Source organism: Meleagris gallopavo, chromosome 5 (assembly GCF_905368555.1).
Source record: "Meleagris gallopavo chromosome 5, MGAL_WU_HG_1.1, whole genome shotgun sequence".
Lineage (NCBI taxonomy): Eukaryota > Metazoa > Chordata > Aves > Galliformes > Phasianidae > Meleagris > Meleagris gallopavo.
In genome coordinates this window covers 10,914,368-10,941,220 of record NC_139408.1, presented here as the reverse complement: position 1 = coordinate 10,941,220, position 26,853 = coordinate 10,914,368, and the positions used below count along the sequence as shown (strand labels likewise).

The 26,853-nt window shown below is 35.8% G+C and overlaps 1 protein-coding gene across 12 annotated transcripts in view; it reads left to right on the top strand.

Moving 5' to 3' along the window:
- Positions 1 to 26,853, top strand: part of SOX6 (SRY-box transcription factor 6) — a 366,009-nt gene that overhangs the window by 38,646 nt on the left and 300,510 nt on the right. For all 12 annotated transcript variants that reach the window (XM_085224215.1, XM_085224217.1, XM_085224213.1 and 9 more), the window contains exon 2: positions 14,588 to 14,658. The gene's annotated coding sequence lies outside the window, so the exon portion shown is untranslated. The remainder of the gene's footprint in view (positions 1 to 14,587; positions 14,659 to 26,853) is intronic.

Sequence of the window (26,853 nt, the reverse complement as noted above, 5' to 3'; positions counted from 1 at the left end):
TTTCCAGTTCATTGGTGCAAGCACAAGCATTGAATGGATCATATACGGCTCTAATTCCAGCTTGGCTGGCCGTTATTTCTTGAATTGCCTGATTTTACATGTGATTAATTTTTAATTCCTAAATCACAACATAAACTGTGTGTGTATTATATTACTATAAAAGTATGCTAATACATAGGCTGTGATTAACTTAAAGTGTGAGTTTTGTTTTTGTTGGTAGGCCAGAGTGCAACCACTGCGGCTTATGTGGGAACTTCTGGTTTGCAGCTGAAAGCAGTATGCATCCTGAAGCAAAAGAAAAGTGATGCAGATATTTTAGGTGTGACTAGAATAAAGTTACAAGGTATATAACAATGGCAAGACATAGCAAGAAAACTAAGTTTCTGTGAAAAGCAGACTGCAATTATTTCTGTGTGGATTCTAGTTTCTGACTCACAGCTGTAGAGGCCAAAACATACAGAAGTGCATTTATTGGTACCCTTAGGGGACTTGGGAGATCAGTGCTGTGTCCTGCTCCCATTTTCTAGGTAGGAATGGGGCCAGCAAGATGTATTACTGCATACATCCTGTGCTGTTTATATCCACCAGCTTCTCCTCTATGTCTTCAGAGTGCAATTGTAGAAGAAACTGTGCTCTGGGCTCATGACTGGCTAGTATGCTTTGCATGAACTGTTTTCAAGAGCTGGCATCTCAGGCAATGTGCCATGAGAATATAGGTCTACTGCTTCTTCTAGTCATTGTACAGAATCTGCGTCAGAAATATGTCAGAATGGACAACTTTATGGATTTCCTTTTTGAGGAAAAAGAGAACCAAGCACATATTATGCATTGATTTTTTTTTTTTTTTTTAAAGTGGGTTGGGTTAGGATGTCTATTTTTTAATATAGATATTAGAATTAATTACTTGACTCATGCTATTTCTCCTGTTTCTGTGAAGTTAGCATATCATAAAACTGAAGTAACACATTAGTGAATCTGCTCCATTATGTGTGGAATTGAGCTGTTTGCTGTAAATTTAAAATTGAAATATTTATTCTGCTGGCCTGAAAGCACCATCATCTTTTGCTCTGAAAGATTTTCTGTTGTTATAGCAGTTGCTCAAGATTCTAAGGTGTAAGATGAATCATTTCCCTTTTAATTCCTATGCATTTTGAATTGATTGTTCCTTTTGAGGATGATGTGAAATCATCACGTTGTGGTTGTTACATGTCACTGTGATGACACTAATTGAAATAAAGGGGACGCTCTATTATGATTTTGTAAGATGACATTAATCTGATTATTGTGTAAATATTTTCCTTCTTTTCACTGTACTGGCAGAGAGGAAAGTCATGCTATTGCTCAAAAAATATGAGAACATAAGTAGATAAAAATATGCTATTTGCTATGATATTGTTGGCTGAGATAAAATTAGAGGAAAAAAAACTGCTGGAAGTGAATGGACCATATTTGTTTTTTAAATTTCGGATGTTAGAAAATCTGCTCTGAAATTCTGTATAAAAACAAGGATGTAATGTGCAGTTTGTTTTTGCCAAGAGATGAGATACACACTCTTTGGAGTGTCACCCAATGAGAATGACACTTTGTGTAGTCAAATGTTTATTTACTTGCTCATATATTACATTTAGACTGTCTGATGGCTTGTCATGTAAAGATGAACAGGTTTGCAATTCTTCATATGCACCCATAGATCTCTTCACCAAATTGAATGTTTCTAATTTCTCACTTTCATTAGTTCTGCTGCCATTTATTACTACACAGATACATTCTTCTATGATTATATATTTTTCCCATCTCTTTCTTGTGTCTTATTATTTCATTAAATTCATTTCTTCAGTTTTTTTTTTTTTTTTGTTACTGTTGTTGAGGGACAAATCTTACAAAGTTACCTGTAAAAAAAAAAACAAAAAAAAAAACAAAAAACAAAAAACCACAGCTTTGTATAGTTTCTATTCAACTTTTTATATAACTTTCTTATTAATTTTCTAATTAAAATTTGGTTCAGTTTTCTGTGTTTACTGTTATCTAATCTGTTATTCTTTCACTGGATCATTCAAATTTCTACATATGAAGACTTTGATGGGTGAAAATCTGTGTTCTGGGAGGATGTTTTGGTTTTAAAACTTATGTTTTCTGGTTTATATGCTATTTGTCATATGGAGTGTAGCAGCTTATTTGTTTGGTGTGGATCTTTTGATTGTTGTTCTTTTCATATATTTTCACTAATTTCAGATCAATTGATCCACGTGGACACCAAACAAACTGAATAAACATCTTTGAGAGAAGCATGTATCTCTATCCAGGATTCTACATAAAGCACATTCCTTAGAGAACAAAATCCCATACATAGGTTTGCATCATTTTCTGTCCTTGTATGTGAATTGTTTGTATGCAAGGTCCACTTAATGCAGACCTAATCTCAGAGTTCAGAAAGGTAACCAGTATATCTAGATCTGAGAATTATTGAGCATCACTTTAAATGCTCTCTCTTTCATGCTATCCATACTGTCCTGAGAAATCTGAGGATAACGTTGCTGCATATGTTTTCATCTTTTGCCACAAATATTGACACAATCAGAGAAAAAAAGGAAAAAAAAGTTAGAGGCAAGCTGCAAGGGAAAATTCTGAATGCTCTTGGAAATGTGCTCGTGTTTCAGTGTTCTCATCATGTTTTCTTTTATGTAGATTTTCTTGAGAAGCAATCCAGAAAGGAGTCTAGTATTACTCAAGTGTAACCATATTCTTGCCTTCTCCTTTCACTTTTTAAATGTTCCTGCATTTAGAGGTGTTCTCATATTATTATTGTATTTGCAGTCTGTAAAATAAATGTAGTTGAAGAATCTGATGCAAAATATTCTTGACATGGTCAATCTTCAGATTATTATTGTGCAATGATTTTTTTTTTTTTTTAAACTTCAAACAGTTTAGTTTCTTGTGGGTCCTTAGTTTTAATTTCAAAGTCAGATGTCTTAAAATGGAGTTTCAAATGAAGGCAATTCATTTTACCCCTAATCTGTTGGATTATGCTCTGAATTATCAATGTAGAGAGAGAAGATTTATGAAACTGCTAGTTGGTATCTTGTCCTCACCTTCATGTACGTTAGTTAAAAGCTAAGATGTTACTTCCTTCTATGCAGGCAGGATTTGCTAGGATAGAAATTAGAGTCTGGTGTGTTGAAATTTTTTTTTTGAGGCCATGCATTGGCAAGATGCTGTCTTCTTGCTCATAAAATGACGAATGTGTCTACCAAATGCAAGTTCCAAGTTAAAATATGTTCTGTAATATGGTAATTGTGCAGAAAGAACACCAGATGCTTCTGGTGATGAAACACTTTGGGTGGGATCACCAAGTTTTACTGGATGGCAAACTTGAAATGCTTATTTATCAGCCCTTTGAGCAGCATACACTTTATCTGAGAGGACAAGGTATTTTCAGACACAGAAAAAGGAAGAACCATGTACTTCTTTACATGTTATTGAACAAAATCTGCAGAGCTTCTTTGTGGGAATATGTGAAACTCAGAATATTTACACCTAGTTGAAGGGGTGCTAAATTATGTCTTCAAAGTGGATAAAAATCTATATAGTAGAGCAATATTGTTTTTTGTTCTAGTAGTCTCTATTCTCCAAGCACTCTAAATTTCTACAATATTCTGTACATGTTTAACTCAGTTTAACTCATTCTCTTGCAGTATGAATATCTTCTGCTCTTTGAGTTGAAGTGTATGACGATAATAGTATGAGATGACTGGAGAGCGATCTGCTCTTTTGGAAGATTTTTGGATAAAAAGAATTGGGACGTGCCAGGTTACAAGAGGAGAAATTTAAAAATGTTAAACAGCATGTCAGACAGCACATTTTATAACTTCTACCACGTAACTTGCTTTCATAAAATAAGTCCACACAAGTTTGAAGTGTTGATTGATTTACTTCCGCAATGTTAAAATTGGACATCCAATTTTAATATGCTTCAGCCAGATTCTAATAACAACATACCCATCATTTGTGTGCTGGAATCACTGAGGATTTTGTATGTATGTGAATGAAACAGTCTGCATGTTATTTTTTTTTCTTGCATTTCTATGATAACTTGGCTAAATCGTAGTGATGTTAGAGAATCTTGGGAAGTATTTTTTTCCAGCTTTTACACAAGGATAGTATTACTCTTGCCTGAAACCCTACCAGCTATTGTCATTGAAATCAATGAAAGTTTCACTGTATCCTGCGGTGTGATAATAGAGTCAGCTTGTTGAAATACATCTTTTATAAGGCATAGTTAGATAATGAGGCCAAGGATAGCCATCACCTAGCATCATGCACGTTTAGTGACTTCTGCAGGATCGAACTAGTATAACTGTGGGAAGTTCAGTTCATTAGTTCATATAACCACAATAGAGATTTTTCCTTTTTCTGTGAAATTTGAGTTTCATAATGAATTTCATATGCTGTCCTATAGCAGTGAACAAAACAAAAAGCACCTAGTAGGTCATGTTTTCAGGCCCTCTTACTGTGTCTGCAGGAACCAGGCTTTAAAGGTTGTTGGGACTTGCTACTGAGCACAGCTGCTTCTCCAGGTAGGGAGAGGTCTCGAGGAGAGCATCATACATGATTGATGGAAGACACTCTTGTTGGCGTTGGGCCACTTTGTACATTTTTTAATATAATTATCTCCTAATTTTTGTACATGCTCTTAAGCAATTTATGATTACTTCGTCTTAAAAATCAGAGTCAGCATGCTTACAGAGAGGATTTGTCTGAGACAGTAATGTAATTTTTTGTGCTTATGACCTTTTAAATATTTTAACACCATCTTTACTTATTATTTGCAAAGATCTACACAACCTAGGCTGGGATTCTGCTGCTCCTGAACTCTTTTGAAGAAGAGACTTGGTATTAAGGTGTTGCTTAACTGCATAAATTGCTGCAGTACAGGCTGTCAGTATTAGAAGCGTGTATTACTTGATCTCTGTCTGAGATCCTGAAATTTTGAGCTGAAACTTTGGCCTCTTTAAAGAGGAAAATACCATTCCGCTGTAGTATTCTTAATTATTTACGTCCCTCCAAGGTCCTTGAAAATTGTCTGGAGAAGCTGTGTAGTAATAGTCACGTTTGACCTTACAATGAATTATCTTTTCTTGTTTTCCCCCAGAATTTTCTCCTCATACACAAATAGTTAACTCTACATTGCATACCAAAGAATGTATATGCTAGAGAAAGAGGGAATGGTCTCCTGGAAAGAGGTATTTGTAGCTCAAAGAAGCAAAGTATGCTGAGTTAAAGTATAATGGAAAAATCAGAGAATTTTACACAGAAAAAAGCCCAAACAAAACCCTTCATACTTTCTAGTTGCCTGGGAGTAGTTACAACTTGTGTTCTGATAATTTCTTATGGATGCTGCTGTAATTTCACTCTGGTGTTTATTAAAAAGAAAACGGAGAAACAGTACCCTAAAATTCCACAGCAATAGCAGCTTCATTTTGCACTGAAACACTTCCTGAAGAACTTTCTTTCTAAGGAAGTGCAAGTTATTCCCTGTATTTTTTCTTTCCTCCTTTATTTTCTCTTGTTTGATTAAACCATTGATAAGATTTTACAATGAGACATGTCAGGTTATGAGTTAATTTGGTGAAACTTTTAGCTTTCCTCTCCAAATTAATGCCAATTTTGTGCATGTGTGTCTGTGTGTTTTCCCCCCAGATCAGTATCCCATGTACATTTCTGAAATATCTTATGCAAAGCACCCAGTAGCCACCCCTCTAGCCATCAGCTTTTCATTGCTGCCTGTCAGTATCATGCTGAGGACAGGTGCAGATAGCCTGAGGCTCATAGATATGGAGCAATACTACTAAGTGCCTGGAGGAATGATTCTATATGACTAACTAAAGAGGCTAAGAAATTATTATCTAAATAATTTTCAGCATGTGAAAAACAAAACTCATCCCACAAACTTGACTTTACATTTTTCATTTAGGACAGTTGGTCCTGTATAGTAGGGCACCTCTGATCCCAGCATCAACAGTTTGCTAATGTGTGATCCCTATATGTGTTGTAAAAAGAGAAAGTAAACTGGAGCTAGGAGTGAGTGTATACTTTATTCCATGGGCCATGCTGCCTGCAGAGATTTTTATCTTTGGTGAACGTATATCAGTTCTGGTTTGAAGATATCTTGCAGAGGTGAATATTGAAAAAAAAAAAAAAAAAAAGAAATCAAAATCTTTATAAGCAACAAGAACATACGCGTTTTTGAAAGAGATGCTATAAGTGAAATTCAGTAGCAAATAAAGCTTCTCCCAAGCTTGAATTTTTATAAACTGAGAACTTTGAAGGCAAATTTCTGTTTCACAGTGTACTCTTTCCCTACTCAAATGTTATTATTTTTTTTTTAACTGATGAAATAGTCCTTTCAGAGACACTGAAGGAAAGATGAGTTTTTATTTTGAGGGTTTGGTGAGGTAAGCTTGCTCAGTCTTTTACATGTGATTTCTTTTTCTGGCTGGTGAGAATTATTTGCATTTGGGACTGATTATTGTAAATAATCACAGGTGTAATGGTGTCTTGGGCAGAGTGCAAAGCCATTTCTTCACTGGTGGTACTCTGTGTTGCATACTTGGGGAACTGTTTTCTAACTGAGCATATGTATGTAAGCTGGAATTCTAAGTGACCAAACAAATCCTTGAAGAAGTAAGTGTTATTCTCCTAAAGTGAAATTAAAATGAGAGCATGTGGACCTCCTTTTCTCTTGTTATAGTGTCAGGAGAAATGAATTTCAAAAATCAGAGCTGAGAGGGGAAGTCAGTATTTGAGGTCTTTTAAATTAAAAAAAAAAACAAAACTTAGGCTATAGCTATTATGTTTCAACATTTCAGAAAAAGCAACAACAAAAAACAAGCTATGCAGTAAGGAGTTCTTGTCTTTTGAGGAATTCAGGGAAGTACACCTGAAGGCAAACATTCTTAAGGCCTTCTAATTGAAAAAAACACATGAACTGATGTGCATCTGAATTAATACTTGGCTGCATGGCTCACAACCTGATTATTTTATATTCTGCTGAATGTAAGGATACATCAGTATGCTTTTCCTTTTTTTTTTTTTTTTTTTAAATAAAAACTACCATTCTATTTTTGTTGTTCTTTAAGCATTCTTCAGTTGTGACAAGTTGAATCTCCAATTTTTGTAGGGATTTTCAAATCTGAGTGCTATATAGTATAATTATATTGGAATTTTAGATGAGGTAATGTGTACCCATGCATTATTGTTATTTCTGATATCACTGAAATATCAGATGGACATTTCAGCTATCTTATTCTTTGTAGCTCTTGGAAAGAATGATAAAGCTGGACTTTTCCAACTAGCATTTTCACACCCCCATGGAAACCCCCAAAGATCTTTTTGTCTGAGGCCTTCTGCTTCCTGTTTGAGAGCTTTCCTGTTACAATTACAAGTTTTCTTATGCATGTGTAGGTATTATGCTATTCAAAATTATGCCAGGGATTTTGCACCTGGTAAATTGTGTATCAGTACAATTTCAGAGCTGTTTAAGTTGAGGCCCACTGAAGGAACATGCTGAAGATGAGTCCTTTTCATGTTATGTGCATCAGTTTCAGAATTTAGGCAGTTCTGGACAATAAACCAAAGCCTCCATGTTATTTAACTAGAATTCTTGATGCTTTTTCTGACAAGGAAACTCGGTCACTGAATTTGTTTTTACTTTTCTTTCCAAAGAGACCATTTATTTGTGAAGAGGAATTCAGAAGTAGTAGACATGAATGTATAAAAAGTTGTGAAAAAATGGATATCTATCTGTAAATAAAGTTAGTTACTTTGAATTTGAGGCAAATCAATGAGATTCCATTCTGTTGTGTAATTCAATATCAATTTAGTCCAATCCAGAGCTCATGGAATTCATTGAAGAGATTTAACTATGTGCTAAATTACAGGTTAGAATAGTATTTCATTCTATCTGTACTGTCCTTTTCTGTAAGGCAGCTGAGCTGTAAGAATTTCTTTTAAAGAAAGTAAGCCAGTTCTTCAGTAAAATTACTTTAAACAATGTCCTGAATATGCAGTAGTAGGAAACCTGACATATGTTACATTGTCAGAAGATAAAAGGAGCCAAAACCTGCTAACAGTTAATTGTTAATTTTAATTCTATTTTTTTTCAAGAAAAAATATGTCAGCATGCTATGTGTTGTTTTCTTATATAACATGGTTTTACAGAATGATAATGTTATGTAATAAACAAAAACACTGTTATTATTTTTGCGTTAAAGTTGTATCCAGAGAACTCATTTGGGATTGTATTACAGTAGTGCCCTGAGGCCCTGTTACAGTGGCAAGTCCCTGAATGCACATAGGAAGGGATTAAAAAGCTATCATTCCAAACAGAGAAAGTACCTTTAAGGCACTGAGAGAGAAAGGAGTGAAAATTTGTTAAATGTTACATTGCAGCTCAATGCCAGAACTGCAGCTATGGCCCTTCTGTCTTTGATTTCAATCACTGTGTGGCAAATGTAAGCTTCTGAAGGGTGATCCTGGGTGCCATCTTAAAGGCACATCCTCTGCACAGCGCTGCTTCCAAGTTCAGATTGCATTTGCTGTGAAACTCTGGGTTTGATATATCCTTCTAACAGTACCATGCACTGAAAGAGGTCCTGGTATTGGGATCACAAGCTGCATTTCTCCGGGCTTGTAATGCTGCAACTCTCAGTCTGGACTTAATTTGCCTTGCATCGTCTTCAGCGTGTGGATCTATACATGCAGGCGCTACAGAAGCATAACTGTTCTGAAAGCTTTCTCTCTTTTCTTTAATTCAATCACATCGATTAGGATTGACCCGTCATGTGGTTATTAAAAAAAAGCATGTAGCTTTTTTCTAATTTCTAAAGTGTCATAGCTCCTTCATGTGAGTGCCAGTGAGCTGGTGCTGCACTTACCAGCGTACCATGGGCTGTCATGGAGGTTTCTTGCTATCTCTAACCCATGAGTTATAGGCGGAGCTCCTTCTCTCCCTTCAGCCTTCCGGGTAGCGTAGTGTATGTCTTGTGGCTCTTATCTACTTGAAAGTGTTGGTATAGAGCTTATCAGATCTGAAATGCTAGTCCTCTTCCTAGCATGTGAAAGAATAAATACATACCTAAGTATTTCTTTCATTTTCAGGTTGGATTAGATATTTTTGGTATTTTCAAGTGGACATAGGTCACTTTGAAAGTAACGAGTCTTATTTATTACCATGGGAACTACAACAAAGAGCACAATAGCACTATTTAGTAAAGCAAACTCCCAGCTACAAAACTCCATTTTTCAACAGTCACCATTAGCTGCTATACATTTTCACCAGCAATGAGCAATACCCTGCATGCCATGCTCATGAAAATCTGCTCTGTGGAGATGATCCACTGTAGTTCTTGTAACTGTTGAAATGCACCACCCGCTGCCTTGGTGTGCTCTCATCCTCTTTTTGGTCTCCAGAAAGCACTGATGAATGTCAGTGGGTGCCATTTTTTCTGCATGGAGGAATTCAGAGACACACCTTTGCTTCATCTGCACTTCTATATCAGATGCCATTTTGTCGGATTGCTCTTCTGCTGCTATCAGTCACATGCCAACAGCAAGTAATGGGATATTGTTGGGAAGATCTAACCTCTTCTGTTGTACCACCAACATCTGCCTCTGACATTGTGAGCCGTCATAATAAAATAGGAAGCATTGCTTTTGAAGCAACTATCATAATTTTAGTGGCAGGTGTGGTAATACATTTAAATTACTTGTTGAACAGGAAGAGTGCTTTTTTTAGTCCTTTTTAGTCTTAGCCCAATGCTATGCTATGATCCAGCCAACGGACGTTTATTTTTCATTCTATGCTCAGGTCCTGTAGTGATTGGATACTTTATGGATATGCAGGGATGCAGCAGAGAATCCTTCACAAGCTGCCTGTTGAATATATAATGCACATTTTTCAAATACGTATTCTTTTACAGAAGGATTGTTAAAAGTGCTTGTAGCCAGTTATTTAATACAGTACTGCAAGATCATGTATCACTACTGAGTGATACCCTTTTGGGAGAGACAATGGGACAACTGTCTTGTGAACCACGCTGTGGGCTTTGGCAGAAATAGTGATGCTTCTGGGGTTCCTTTTTTAAGAGGCTGTTTACAGAAGCACCATCTATTGTATGCGTATGTCAACATGCTTTTTGTAGACAGATGTGAGGTTTCTCTAAACTGGAATTCATGTAGGTTACGTAAGTGCTAACCATAGCTAAACTGGATTAGAGTGGGTTTGTGGCCAGACATCTCGTAGTGTGGGCAGAGTGAACTCACATCTCCCTACAAAGCAGCTGTGGAGTTGCAATCCTATTTTAAGTGTTTTTTGTTAGCCTGATTTCTGTAATAATGACATAACAGCTTCTGATACGTAGAAGGGTAGAGTGCTGCTCTTACAGAAGGAAGAAATACTGGTTCCTTTTTATGAATGAGGGAGTAGGAATCACAGAGCATGTCCCTTGTTGAAGGTTGTGAAGAAAATCTGTAGCAAAGAAGTGGCTGAGGCCAGAGTTCAGAGTTCAGAGCTCAGTCCAGACGAATGTTTATCTCGTGCACCATGTTCTTATTGTTACCTCACAGTGATGCAACATGTTACAAAAAGACCAGTTTCCTAACGGATAATATGCTCTGATTCCTCCTTTGCAAGATCACTTGACTGGGATCTCTGTTGCAGAATACAAAAATCCAAATGAGGATAATTGCTGAGAGTGTTATAAAATGTAAAGTGAATTTTCTTTTGGGGGGGGGGGAGGATAATGAATGTAACAAAAGAGAGTAAACAATTTAAGAAGAGAGCAAAGGCAGTAAAATACAATCCTAGGCCACTGAGAAGAAGGGACAAAAGAGGATGGCAATAGGATTTGTCTCATATCTTCTGTAGCAAGTCTCATCTATAGCAGTTACTTCATTTTCTTTCCTATTTCAAAAAGATTGTGTATGAAGAGTTTTCTGTGTGCAGGTAAATCAGTCTTCAGTGAATAGTTTTGAAACTGTGCCCTTTACCTCAATTAAGTAAAATTTGTCGAAATCCAACTCAAAAGGTTTCATCATAATCAACATTCTGCCCCTTCATTTTTGTGATTGTGGCTATGAGCCTACAGATCATTAATGTTGTTTTAATTGTGAAATTTTGCACATTTGGTGTGTGAAATTGTGATGATTCAGGCCCAAAATGTATAACTTCATTTCTGTATTATTCTTCATTCTCATTTCACATCGTGCTATAATTCTGAAAACAGTTTTTTAACAGTTGTTGAATGGTACGTATTTTAGTCCCAGAAGCCCACAATGATAGGCCACATTCTCAAATGATATAACACGATGCCATGCTTTTTACTAAATAACTGCTTCCATTTTTTACTTGCAGGCTCCCTTCATGCTCACTTTTGTGCACAGAAAATACAGGCTACCTGTAGAGGCTGTGTCCTAGAAGAATCAAAATATATTAATGAAAGATTTTATGGAATTAGTATGTTTTTTTTTTTTTTTGTTTGTTTGTTTGTTTTCCTTCCAGAAGTAGTGAAATATTAAGAAAACTAAAATCTCTTTGAATAATTAGAGCTGACAGTGTTTAAGAAGAAAGAGAACTATATTATAATCGACTTCATAAGCAAATAAATTCCACTATTTATGGAATTTTCCTTGGTTTGTAACAATTAAAGCATACTGACGTTCTTAATCTGTTTTAAGTCCAGGATTCTTTTGGTCTCAATATGTTTTTGCAAGATGAGCAAAAAGCACCTGAAATCCAGGCATAATGTGCTCTTACATCTTTACTTTTCCCCTTTATTGTAAGATAAGATGCAAAAAGCTTTCCAAACGAGCATCTAAAATAGCTGCAGGTACTGAGAATGTTCTGAGAGCGTTCTGACTGCAAAGTGCCTGGCTGAATTTTCTGATGGGACTTGTACCAACTGAATGGACAGAATACTTTTAAAAAAACACATTGTTCTTGTATATATTTCCGCAACAACTGTTGACCTGCGTGGTCACTTTGAGTTCAACCTGAGACACTAACAGTGAAAGCAAAAACAGATTAAGCCAATAGAATATGGACCAGATTTCTGAAAAGGCTAGGTCATTCTTCTTAATAACAGTAGATGCAGTGGATGCTGGCCTCTCAAAAGCTTTAAAAAAACATAATGCAAGTCTTTTATCAATCACAGGGGCTGTACACTGTTAGTCACCCACATACATAGATTGCATAGGGTACAGCTAATGGAAATTTTGTATTAAACATCATGATGTTAGTGTTTGATGGAAAGAGGGATTTTTACATGGAGCTTAAAAAAGGGAGATCTAAAATAAGAAAACAATGGAAGGCTCATTATGGAATATTAGAACCATAGGTATAGAAGAGGGGAGGAAAAAAAATGCAACTTATTCGTTTAATTGTGTCTGAAGATTTTTTGATGTGTGTTAGCAGTGGTGTTTGTTTATTGAGCCAGAAATGTAAAATGAGTCAAAGTAGTGAAAAACAGGTGTCATTTTCCTCCTTCTAAGCACCAGGCATCTCTTACTTGAATTTTCAATATAAATGTTTCTGATCAATTAGTATTTATGTAATTTTACTGATAATCTGGTTGAGTGCAGAATATTGCTGTCACAGAACCCTTACTTGATTTCTTTTGAATGCCCTATACATAATGCACTATATTATTATAATTACCAAGGAAATGTGGCTGAAGAAAAAGTAGTTTTCGATAATTTTTATGATGTACTAAACAACAGTCCTGCTCACATTATTCTTGAGAAGACTGGGCTTTTGGGAGCTGGGTTTTTGTTTCTTTCCACACTACCAGTATATTAAGTAAGTTCCCAGTTCTAAGGTGTTATCTGAAGAAAATACCCTAATTTGCTCACTGAGTATGGTTAGCCTGTTCTGTGTGTCTTACTCACATTGTTGCCCTAAGAACCAAGGCCATATGTCTTATTCTGCAAGACTTTTTTTTTTTTCCAAATGAAACTTTTTCCTGGTAGGTTAACAGAATGCTAGAGCTAAATTTCAAATTTTGTATATTTAACCTTTCCCCCTAATTGCTTGTACAGAATAGAGATTTGGTGCTTTGTTCCTAAATTCTCTGCATGAGGTGGTGTGCATTAAAGTGTATTTATACTCTTTCAGATTAATTAACTGTGACCTTATGAACCACTGTCCTTGTTTAATTGGTGGCTCCAAAGCGCACTAATGGCATAAATCAGCTGATAATGAGATTCAGACTTGCTTTTAAAATATATAATAACACAGCACTGATACAGCAAATGAGTTTTGTTGACTTTCTGTTGGTATTACAGGAGAGAAGACACAATTAAATGTGTACTTTCGGGATGGGGGAAGGCTAGGTTGGAATGAATAATATGTACTTCAGGGTGGGTGTACAAAATAAGGAGGATATTCTACATCAAGATAAGTTTGGTATTTTCTCCTTGTCTCTAGGCAATGTGCAGTACTGGCTGGTGTACTTCAGGATACAGAAATGTTGTGGGAAGGTGTTTCTTAAAGATTACCGGAGGCTAATAAAAGTGATGATTTCATCTTAAATATAGTTACATGTTTTTAAACTACGCTTACACCCACTGTTTTATGAACTGTAAATTAATCAGATAGCTTCTGGAGAACAAAAAGGTTTTGACCTAAACTAGTTGCCCAGGATCCATTACTATTTTCAGTTTAATGTTACCCATATCCATCCTCACATTTTGGAAAGAAAACAAGGGCTCTGCAACAAAGTTTCTTTGTTTTCTTAAGAACTAAAAATGTGCTGTATGTAGACCAAACAATAAAAATAAACTACTGAACTACCTTCTAATGCATGGGGGTTCTGGAGAGAGGAAACCATGGATATTTAGAGGCATAAAGTGAGTCATTGTGCTAGTTAAAGAATTTTATAAGGCAAGCTCTGTGGGTTTGAGTTGCATCTGCTACCTTTCCAGCTAGAACTGAGAGGTACGCAGGAAAAAGAATGTTGGATTTAATCATGCCTTATAGTGAACACATTGTACTTAGATTAAGCTTCTGACTGGGATCTAGACCATACCAGAACAAAATTGTCAGTCTGTCTTTCTGTATAAATTTTGCCTCAGACGGGTTCCAGTGAAAGATGCCCAAACAGTAGTATTTTAAACCAGACAAGCTGCAAAATACTGCTAACAAAATACCTTTAAAATGTAATGAATGTTCTGTAACATGCTAAAGAAAACTGCAACAACAACAACACAAACAGCAATCCAAAGAAAGCCTCAAAACTATTTCTCTTATTAAAAGATAACCATGATTGCATTTATGACAGTTTCTATAAGCTGCAATGAACTGGGTTGCTATGATGTGAGGTGTAGAACAATGAAATAATTGTTTCTCTTGGTATTGGCTTCCTGGAAACAGATTCTGTGTAAATTACTTGGCTGAAATAGTCACAACAGTATTGTATGCTGCTTTATTTAGTACATAGTTAAAAATCATAATTATTCAATAATAAATAAAGGTAACATCTGTTCTGCGTTCTTTCTTTTGTTTTAACTTCACCCCCCCCTTTTATTTTTTCAGGACAGTTTCATGAATTCAAAAGCAACCTACCAGTGATTTCTGGGAGCTGGGGCTGATTTTCTTGTGTATTTGTAAGTATTCATTGAATAATTTTCCTGCTGTGTGGCATCTTTCTGATACTGTCTCAACACAACAAATGGAAACTATTTACAACTATGTATTGTAATATCGTAGTTTTAAATTCTTTTCTTATTAAGGATGTATTTCACTACTTACAAATATTTTGTAGTTTGTTTTTACTACCAACTTAAGCTTATTCACAAGGGCTACAGATACTTGACTTAACAATACATATTCACGTTATTTCAAGCTTCATTTCATCTTTTTATAATACTCATGAGAGTATAACACATCAGTTACAACTGTTGCTAACAATATCAGTGTGTCTTGCTGTTGTGATGCAAATTGTTTCTGGAAGTGAACTGAGGCTTCGATTCAAGACTGACAGGACTTTTAGAGGAAAAGTTACATGGGTTAATGGAGGAAATACTAGAACAACTGGTATCTGTTGAATTGGGAATGTATTTATATTTAAACTGGAGAAAGCTGACCTTTATGGTTGCAGCAAAATGACCGAGAGTGTAGTCATTTAGGCCATGGCCCAAGAATATGGTTTAGCATATGCCCAAGTTCAAATAAAGTAAATAGGACTAGATCTCTACATAAATGCTTTGAGAAAGGGAAAGTTAGAGGAGAGGATATGAGAGTAAGAAACTTATTTATGCAATGAATAGAAAGCTTTCAGAATTGCTGTTTTGGATAGTCTTCAGCTTTAGTCAAGTATAATGAGAATCTAATGGGACTTAGACTTGTCATGATATAAATTATTGCAATAGCTCTTGTATGATGTAGTATAAATGAAACCAATCTATGCAGCCTGTTCTCTTAAGTCGCAAATATAGTTTATGAATAAATATTTATTCAATCATTTGTGGAAAAAAGATGTTCACAGAACTACATTCATCAGGGAACAATATGGCTGTTTCTCCTCTCAATATGGAAATGCGTTCAATTCGTACTGAACCCTTCCTCTTTACAAATGTTTATTTTCATATGTGGTTTCACTATTATATTTGTAGTTTCCTTCATTTATAGGTCAGTAGACATTTGCATCTTTTTAATGAACATTGTCAGTCATATTTAAAGAAAAAATTGTTATCAAAATAATTTTTTTAAAGTATAACCTTTGAAAAAAAGTTTTGAGCTGACAGTGTAAAGTTATGGGGTGATTACTAAATAGACAGCAAGGAATTTTATGCAACTTTTCCTGGCTTTGCTACTGTGTGGTTTTTCAAGCAATCACTTAGGCTTTCCTGTGCCTCATTTTTTCTCATCTATGAATGGAAACAGTAATATATCAGTGAATACAAACAATACCTATTTATACTTCAATAATCAGCATGCTTTCTAGTCAAAGCAATGGAATAAATACCGTAGTAGATTCATGATGAACGTCTTTGTGCTTAACAGGCTAATTGGATGAGAAGGTGTAAGTATTGTTTAATTTATGCTCATGTAGTAGCGTGAACTTACAAAGTGCTTTAGTAATTGTATTATAGTATTGTAGAATACACTTGGAGTTGGAAAAGACCCAACAAGGATCATTAAGTCCAACTCCTAGCCACACACCTGACCACCCAAATCCAAACCCTATGTTTGAGCATTGTCCAATGCTCCTTAAACTCTGGCAGCTTGGCACCATGACTGCTGTCCTGAGGAGCCTGTTCCAGTGCCTCAACACCCTCTGGTGTAGAATCTTTTCCTAACAATCAGCCTGCCCATCCACTGACACAGCTCCGTGCCATTCCCTCAGATCCTCTCGCTGTCACAGAGAGCAGAGCTCCCTGTGAGGAGCTGTAGGCTGCCATGAAACCTCCCCTCAGCCTCCTATGCTCTGGACTGAGCAGACCAGTGGGCCTCAGCCACTCCTCATATTTCTTGCCCTCCAGACTCTTCACCATCTTTGTTGTCCTCCTTTGGATATTCTCTAATAGTTTTATACGGACTCCTGATCTGAATCTTGCCTTTACAACAATGTTCTCTGGTGAGAACTAGAAAAAAATGACACAAAATGCACTTTTAAAACAATGTTTGTCTTTAGATCAGCCAAATAAGTAGCTAAACTGTATTGAGCAGTATGGACTATAACCAAACAACTGTACATTGCCTTTTGCAGAAGAAATTTAAGTACATGGTCTAGCATTCTTACCAAAGAAACCAAGTAAATAACTCTACAAAATAACTATTAAATGAACTGCAGTCTTGTCTTTTGTAGATATTTTCTGCAAATTAGAGTTCAGTCACACTGACAGCTAATAGTGCTGCTGACTGATTGTATTCTTCAATTAAAGGACTTGCTTTGATGTTTAGCACTGTATATTTGGGAACATATGCAAATCCTACATTCATATAAACTGAAAATAAAATGTAGGATGTACAACTGAATGATACAGCTTAGTGCGTCCTCACATTCTGACAACAGGATTGAAGTGAATGTTCTATGTGAATACAAGTTTAGATCTTAAATCATTTCCATTGTACCTGTCTAAACTTGAAAACGTTCTTTAGGTTTCAGTTCAGCAGATATAGACTCTTAGTATTCAGCAACAGTAATATGTATAGTGTCATAAATTTTCACTGTGCTCTATAGACTGATAGGACAGGCTGTTACCTCAAGGATCTTTCAGTTTAAAAGCTTTATTTCTGCAAATACTTATTCATGTGAGTTTACTATGAAGCTGATGAAACTGGATCAGGACATGAGGTTGGACAAAAACCACCCTAAGCAGATAATACTGTATAAGATGGAGTCTTTGGGGGTTGGTGTGGAAGACAAAAGGTTTGTATATGTAAACAGTTTTGAGAAGATTCAATTCAGTGCAACACTTAAAAATGATAAGTGTACAACTTAAAAATGTTATGCTATACTACTCAGGCTTATTTTTGCAGCGTTTGTTTGATCTGTACTCCAGATAGAAGGAGGTTAGATCAATGCTAGGAAGGATTAATCTTTAAAACAATCTGGTTTGAATATGAGAATACAACAAGATCAGCGAAACAGTGCTATAGGTCTATACCACAGCTATTTCAACTAGGGGCTATAATAACTTTTTCCTCAAATTTTTGAAAGTTTTGTCATAAATGCATTCTGCTGTAACATGTAATTACTTGGATCATCCAGTTCAGACAACTTTTTTTTTCTTTGTCATATTTGGCTACTTTTGTTCAGGAGAAAACAGGATTGATGATTCATACAAAAGTAACTTTCATGGAAAATTTGACATTTGTGCTTTTGTGTTATGCCCACAGAGTAATTGTCCTAACTAAAGGTTACTTTTTTTTCCAGAATGTGGTCTTGACTTGGTTTAATTTATTTAACTGTTCTCAAGTAGGTTTGCCTAGTAGGAAACTGCAATGCTTATTTAAAGTTACAAAAGGTAAAATAAATGCCCTTCAATAGTATTTATGTAAAATGAATTTTACTTGTACATCAGCAATTATACATACTTATTACTAGCAGTTCATTTTTTTGCAAACATTTCATTGTGACGTGAGTGCAAAGTGAAAACACTGACACAGGGGGAAAAAGAATCTGATGTGAATTGTGGTAAAGCTGATGAAACTAATACCAGTGTCTTGCTAGAATAGCTCTTCAATGAGAAGCAGGAGCAATTTTTTGTAAGGTTTAACAACAAAAATATAAAGGTGTAGGGGACACACGCATAATCATACATCACAGCACAGAAAAAACGGGTAACGTGAGTAGGTAAACTGTGTCAGCTCTAACACTTCAATCAGCGTATTGCCAGAGTACTTTTTGCTTCAAACTCATTCTTCCTCAGTTTTATTGTGAAGGTAAATTTTATACTTCTTTAGTTTGATTTGGAGTGTTTTATTTAAAATGTAGAGATTGTTTGTTTACACCATCTGACCAAATAGATTAATGCTTTGTATTTGTTACAGCTTATATAAAAAGAAAAAAATAAATAAAATGGAATATTTACTTGATGAAATGAAAAAAGCCACAGCGTATTTGGAGCAAGTGAAGGCACGTGGCCTTGGCACTATTTAGCTTTATGGGTTTTATTGATAATATTTGATATTCTTCTGAATTACAGATAATTCATTTGGGAAAATATAGTGTCCGCACTTTCTAAATAAGCAATATGGTGAACTCAGTCTTTAATGGGTTGATCTCAGTTTTCCTCTTCTTAACATAATTGTTCATCAGCATGTTGGTCAAGGAGATGTGTATCAGATTGTCACTTTATGGAATTAACTGATTTAAAATTCCTATTTAGAAAGCAAAGGGGTGCCTTACTGAAAGCTCTGTTTGCTGCAGAGTCCATGATTTTTCAACATATTTATGCTGGAATTATCAGAGGTCATTTTCCTCTTCTACCTACTGTCCTGCTAACATTTTGTGACATGCCAATGCAAAATGATGTGGCTGCACTGTGATCTAGCCCCTCAGCAATCTGAAGCTCTGTTTTCTGGGATTATTTTACAAATGGTGAAAATAAAGTGATGTAGTAGGAAATTGACTTAGCTTTTATGCAAAGCTTAAGCTACAGTAGCACATCATTTTTCTCATAAGAAAAAAAGTTCTTGTGTACTTGTAGTAGCTGTATTTCAGAGAGTCTCAGTTGTGTAGAAACAAAACGGAAGAGAGAAGGACATTTCTTTAAACTTGAGTAATGCCTGGCGTGCAGATGTCTATGTACATTTGCTAGAGTGGGCACAATGAAAGGATAGACTTCCACTGTCCAGTGCTGTATAGTTGTACCTGAAGAGAGGAGTGTGTAGGAAAAAAGACTGGAGAGAGAAAGGTGGCTGGAACATTCATTCCTCTGGTGAGAACATGACAGAAGTCCAAGCAAAATTAACATTTTTTATTTTATTTTATTTTTTTTTCTGTATCGAAGAATCTCATGCCCCTCCACTCCTACCTCTGCCTCTTGCTGGGATGTCTGATGGACTCCTCTGTGTGAATTTTTCTAAAGCTGTGTGGTTGTGGAAGGTCATCTAGGGACTTCTGGTTCTCCTAGTAGGACTTTCTATTGCACGATGCTGGCACTGAAGCATGTTCCCATCTGAGTCTCCATTTACCTTCAGAGTGCAGCAGATGTTATTTTGGCTGCTTCTTTATTTACTGTACAGACTGTTTCTTGGTAAATAAATAGATATACAGTGTGCTCATGTTGTGGAAGCTGTATGTATTGTATTCATTTTAGCCAGATTTTCCTACAGTAAGCAAATAGTGCACCTAGAAGACTTCCAGGATTTTGATTTTTAACATAGCTTCTTCAGTATTTTTATTAATGAAGAATAAAATATATGCCACAAGAGATAATAAACAAAATAACAATTTGCATCAATATTATCCCAAAGGGTTCATCATATTGTTGTGCCATCAGAATATTTTGAACTAGTCAAATAAGGACACCACAGAGGGGTGAGAACCATCCAAAAGGGTCCTGATGTACTGCACAAAGATGTAGATGTGTATGTAGTTTTTGATGAAGTTTAACCATTTAGTGAAGGTGCTGCTAGAAATGCTCATTCAAAGGATTTTCATGCTCTGAACACATGGACTTCCTTGCTCCATATGTATGCTGCTCTAAATCTATCTGCCTTCTAAAAAATCATTTGCAAATTCAGTAAGCAAAAAATGGAAATCCTTAATCAAATATTTCTTTTTCTGCAAGAATGAAATATGCTGTTCAGGTTGTACAGAGTGCTTGAGAGAGGTGTCTGTTAGGAAATATTTATGCTAGGAAGCCGAAATAAGAATGTGGAAGCTAAGTATTTGTACAAGTCCATACTTGGACTGAATCCTATAGGTTTTCTGTAGTGATAGGCATTTGAAGAATATTTTTGGAAGATATGGTTGTTCATTGCAAAACCAAAGCCAAGGGTCTCTTAGCAGCTAGATCTTAGGAAACCTGTAAAGAAAACTTCCTTCAGCCACGCTGTACATGACTATGTAAATGATGCGATGGACTCCTTATTCAGAGGTATGCGTAGAGAATGCCAACACTTGATGTGAGCATTAACTTTTTGAATCGCATTAGTTAAAAGGGTGAGGGTTATAAAATGCCTACAGACAGCTTCATTTTCTCCGTCTCCCTAATGCACATATACCAGTGTCTGTTTGATTCATTTATTGACATAAAACAGAATTGCTTAGAACTAACCACTCATTCATCATAATCACAGTTACAGGAGGATGTGGGGTAAGAGGTTAACTGCTTGCTAGATGTATCAAGATCTTTGCTATGTACCAAAGCCTGACTCAATAGAAATTTGATAATGGCTGTTGAAGGTAAAACATAAGTGTTAATAGCTAAATAGAAAAATTGATAAAGACTATACTGTAAAATGCATTTCAAAAGTTAATTAAAAAGAGCTGATCAATTAAAAAGAGCTGATCAAAGTGAAGCCCCCTTTAAAATATTACTTTAAAATATTAAAGACAAGATTGAGCACAAAAGCCAATTTTAATAATCATCACATATATTTTTTAATTCATTTTACATGAAAAGATTTTGCTTCTTGACTGCACTTTAATTGACAATGAAAATATAAATAATGTGGAAAACTTCGTTTTTACTTTTAGAAGTTTAAGTTTGTGCACAGTGAAGATGAATTAATGTTTAGGGTATCTATGTTAACAAGACATTTAACAAAATAAATTTGAACTAACCGGGAGCAGCTTGCTGTTCTTAATATGTGTAAGGGATTCAGTACTGTGCATCATAAAATATTCAAAGACTATGCTTAGTTGTGTAAATACCATATTATCTTTATGGGTTTATTAGAGATTACTGCATAATCTGAAAGTTGGTCTGAAGGATGCTCCCTGCAGGAGCCAAGAAACCCCAGGGACTAATTAATCTAATTCCCAATGCTAAAACAAAGAAGGTTGTGTGCATTTTTGAAGTGTCACCTCTCCTGCCTTCCCCACTGAAACAGCTTACAAAATGTAAGACTTCATTCAAAGTTCTTATTTTTAATACAAAAACAAAAGTTTGATCAAGAAAAAGAGATGACTTCCACGTGGATATTGGCAGGAATGGAGGTTTGACCGAAAGACGTGGCCTGCAGATGAGCTGAATTACTGTAGGGCACCAGAAGGAAGACAAATGCCTAGCTAATCAACTGGTGGTGTATTTGGAATTCTTACTGCTGTATTACCTATTCTTTCTGAAATGTTTTAGTATCCAATATATAGTAGTTTTTTTGTTGTTGTTTGAAAACTGCCTGGTTGCTGGGGAAGCCCGTCATTTGTTTCCGTGGTAACACTGAACTACAGCTAGATTTGTTGGAACTGATCAGAGTAAGGTGCAAGCATTTGCAACCTAAATGCCTAGCATGATGTAAGTAAAAAAATCATTCCCTCTCAGATCATTTTCTGGAGGGGAAAACTATCTAAAACTTGAGTGGTGCTCCTATAGCAGGCACAAGGGATCAGAGATCTTGTTAACTTCAGAGTGTGTGGTGACAATCCTTGATCCTACTTCAGCAAAAGTTTATGAACACTGCATCAGGCTCATGATTAGTCAATCCATCAGTGGAAAATAGGCAGCCCTTTACATTTCACAGACAAAGAAAAATGTTTCAAAATGCACCTGTTGTATTAAGCTGTTCTTTGAAGTTCACTGAACTCACTTTTATTTCTCCTGCATTTGAGATATTATTTAGCATTGAACAAACTATCTTAATAGAACATGCACTATTGATTTCCTTAAGGATATATTTTCTGTTTTAGTTTTATGTCTGGGGTTTGTTTGTACTATTGAAATTTTATTTCATTGTTCCATTTTTACCAAGTGATTACAGTTTGTATAAAATCCAGTAGCAAAAAAAAGAAGCTGAAATTATTCTAAGATGCAATGTTCTGTACTTGTCAGCAGCAGGTTTCATGTTACTCTGTTGCTTCTTAACCCAATACTCTTAAAGTATGGTTAGAAAGTTTTAATTTTATGGAACATTTCCTTCTCCAAATCACGATCCAGCTTTTAATGTAAATTTTTGAAAAGTCATTTCCCCTACAACTATATTGGTCTCTCCCCCAGCCCATATCCACTAAACAACAGTTATATATAAGAGCTTATTTATCCTATATTGCTTGGGAAGGTTTTTATCATTGTGAGATTGCTGGCTTTTTTTCATAGCTTATATATTAAGGTGATGTCCCATCTGAGCAAATAGTCCTTATACATCCTTACTAAGTTCATTTAAGCCTGACAGTATATCTATACTTGTCAGAAATAGAAACAGGTTAGAATGGAGTCCTTTGCCTAGTGACTTGATTGATAAGATTAGAAGCATATTCACTTCCCTCTGAAATACTAGGTACTGGTTGCCGCCCACTCCAGGATTCTGGTCCAGCAGAAGACACTAGCAGATTCTTAAAACTCCAGATTGTGAAATATGATCAAGACTGCTCGTGTGTATTCTGTTACGCTTTTGCTGCATCAAAAGAACTGCAGGACCTGTGTAATCTCACTCCAGATTCCTAGATTTGTACATTTGTATATGTGCATTCTCTTCACCGGCCAATTTACTTGAATAATTTTACAGTTATTAAAACAAAATATAATAATTAGTTCTTTTCCAGTCAATTCTTTCGAACTGAATGTATACATTCTTATTGCCACAGGTCACAGAATAGATTTAAGATTGTGCAACATTCAGCAGTGAGCTACGACAATAATCAATGTTCTGTCCTCTTAAAAACACTTAGGCAGAGTTCATGCATTTGAAGAGTGCTTTTTAAGGCTACGGCAGCATTTTTGTTTTTCTCTTTCAATTTTTTCCTTACCTCTGTATAGGTTTGTTTCTGAGTGCGAATAAGCCCCTTCATTCCTCCAAAACAGCCTGCTGTTTGAGATGGCTGCTTTTTTTATGGTTTTTGGTTTTTTCCTCACCCACCTGCCATTAACTATTTGGTTACCACTCCGGTACTTCATCATTGAGATTCAAACCTCATTGTCCCGTAGCCATTGTTGCTTAGCAGAACACCCTTGCTTGCTTCTCACACAAACACAAACACACACAAATAAATTAATAACTGAGTGGAACTCCTCCTCTTCTATGCTCCAGAAGGAGCTGCTCCAAAAAGAAGCCATTTATAGTATCAATAAGCTGCTTCTCCAAACCATGTACAGATGTGTTATTCAACCAGTTAATATTGGGGTAGTTAAAATCACCCATTATTATTTTTCTGGCAGATTTTGCCACTTCATTAATATCTTTCAACATACTGAGTTGCTTGGCTGTTCCTTCTTTTACATGGCTTATATCATATCATGCCATCACAGCATATTCTGTAGTTTTGAGTTAATTGCCCAATTAACAGTGGTATTCATGAAGTGCTAGGAAAATTCCACAACTAATGATTTGGACAATTTCAAAATAGGTTGGTATTTCATAGTTTAAAATGTCAAACTTGCCAATAGCTGCAAGTGTAAGACTGTGCAGGCTTAGAACCCAGTAGCTGAAAAAATCTGTATCACAAAAATCATAATCTAGCCCTCAGAAATATGTTTCCCAGCCCCGAGTATTTCCATGTAGGGATGTTCTGCACTACCCTAATTTCTCTGCAGGCTGGCAAGATGGGAGTAGGAAACAAAGCCTCCTTAGCTTCTGTGTTTTGAGGAGATGAGGAACAAAAGCCTTCTGGCAGCATGAGTGCATCCTCAGCCGCAACCTGGCTGCAGATGAGGTCTGTGGTAGCACTGGGGAAGCTGCTTTAGCAGTGGCAATGTCTGACAGGAAGTAGGAAACTGGAGATGTGTGTGGCTGGAAGTTAACAAGATTAGCTAGAGGAATTTGTACTTTTCTTTCCCATTGCCTGGATTAGGTAGGGATATTAACAATATGTAGTTAGCTTTGATGGGCCATTGTTTCCAGATGCAACTGAGAGTTGCCAATAGACTCTCTAGGCAGCGATCTGATTTTTGTTTTGTTTCACCAGCTGCCATGCAGAGATGCCAGGGGATACACTGCCTACCCTTTTCACCATTTCTCAGCACCTTCTGTGCCATTTTGGAGTTCTAGGACTGAAGTGATGCCACGACCTGGTCTACAGAATCTGGGGATGTGCTTGGGTTGTAAAATTTCATTACCATTGTCCAAGAAAGAAATGGTTCCTTTTTCTGCTTTGAAATTCAGATTCAGAAGCCTGGGTACAGAAGCAAAAGGATCAGAAACGTAAGGTTTATATCTTACTTTTTTACTGCTAGAACAGTTTGAATGTCACTACTTAACCAGTCTATTGAGACTGTATTGGTGATCTAATGCAAACTCTTCAGAAGTAAATGCATATGTGGTTGAGGCCCTAATCCAGCAAGGTGCTTTAAGCACTTTGAGGTATTTCATTATAATTGACAGGAATTTGCAGGAGTTTAAAATCCTGTGAATGCTGAGAACTCAGTGGTACTGATTATATAAACATGGTTGTTGGTAGCTCTTTATTTTTTTTTAATTAAATAACTGAAATATAATGTTGTTTAGATCTTTCTTTTAGTCCTTGGTGATATGCTGGATTCTTTAAAGATAATTTGCATTTTATAAGAAAAATATAGTGAATTGTCTTATTCCACTTGGCAACTCAGCAAACTAACATTAACATTTTTCATCAGTATTCTGTTTAGAGTTTTCTAAACTGAACAGTATAGTGGTAACAGCTCATTTTTAGATGCTATTACAGTTCTTTCACATCTTTATAGTACTGTAGTAAAGCTGAATTTACTAGCTACCTTGAAAGTGGAGTAAGGCAGCATTAGAATCTACATTAAAGTGATTCAGCACTCTTCAGAGAAAAGCCTTCTTAACTTGAGATCAGATACAGTATGTATTTTGGATGCAGTTTTTTAAGGATTGCCAATAAACTTGAACACTACCAACGACAGCTGCTTTTTTGAAATGTTGTTCTGTCCAGCCTATTGGAATTTAGGGGAATTTGCTTTGCTTTGTAAGCACATGTGATCGACATTAGCATGCAGGGGAGCTGCAACTGCAAACGAATGAGAGGCTATATCCTAGAGATTAATTTTATGGTTTGAATTAGTAAAGATAGGAGGGATCAAATTGTATGTGCTTGTTTCTCCTTAGGAGTACATACATATCTTCAGTCTACTTAGCTATGTACAACACCGATATATTTTTTCTACATGTCTTTCCCCATGGCTGTTCAGATTCCTTTAAATTTGAGCACAGAGAGGATCTCTTTTTGTGAGTGTTCAGGAGTTAAGAAAACACAAACCCTTCAAAGGCTGCATATAAGTTGACCTGCAGTAGGCCGAGTGGTTACTGCTCTTGGCTCTGTTAGGGCTTTGAGCTCTGTTAGGGCTGTTTCATCTTGGTTTCCTTACTTAATTTTTGATTAACTATTTAATGTTTTTAAACCACTCTCTTATCAGGAAAGGCAAAGTCTGGTGCCCAAAACAGGGGTTAGTGAAAGTCTCCAACAATGGCTCTAACACTGATTCCAATAATTACAGTTATTATCACACTTACAAACACAATTGTAACCACTTCTTCTTGCACTAAGTGCTGTTGTAAACTATAGAGATATGACTCCAGCTCCCCTTGCAACCTTTAGAAAATGTCTTACTGCTTGTAAAGGATCCACGTTTCTGCATATTTTATACACAATGTAAATTATATGCTTTATTTATTCATCTCATCACCATTGTTCATAATTTTGCACCAAAAACTTATTTTCAGATGAAAGTATTTGTAGAAATAAGGCCTCTTTTCTGGCCAACCATAATTTTAGAGAATTGTGCATCTATATGGCTATGAAAAAAACATTTTCAAAGTTATATTTGTGTAATATTTGATCATATTTTTGCCCTGCAGAACAAATAGTGCAGTCAGTGTTCATGAAAGAAATGCCTTCAGTACTTTGAATACAGCAGCTTTATGTTATTTCCCTTAATATCTGACAGCTTTTCGAATTTTTTTTTTTTCAGATCAAATACAGTAAATTAAACTGCAGACTTAAATAAGACCTGAGAATATTACCAATAAATATAGATACCAAACAGAAAAATATTAAAAAGCTGAACCTGTCTTTTTCAAATTGTAGCTGCTGATTCTGTTAAATTTTGTTTAAAAGATCTTCCTTTTACCAAGCAGTTGCACAAATTCTCCAAACTGAAGAAGAACAAATGGTAAATAGTGATTGACCATTCATTGCTAATTGAATAGTAATGTTACTTTTATTGACCATAGTGACAAATGCAGTGTTACAA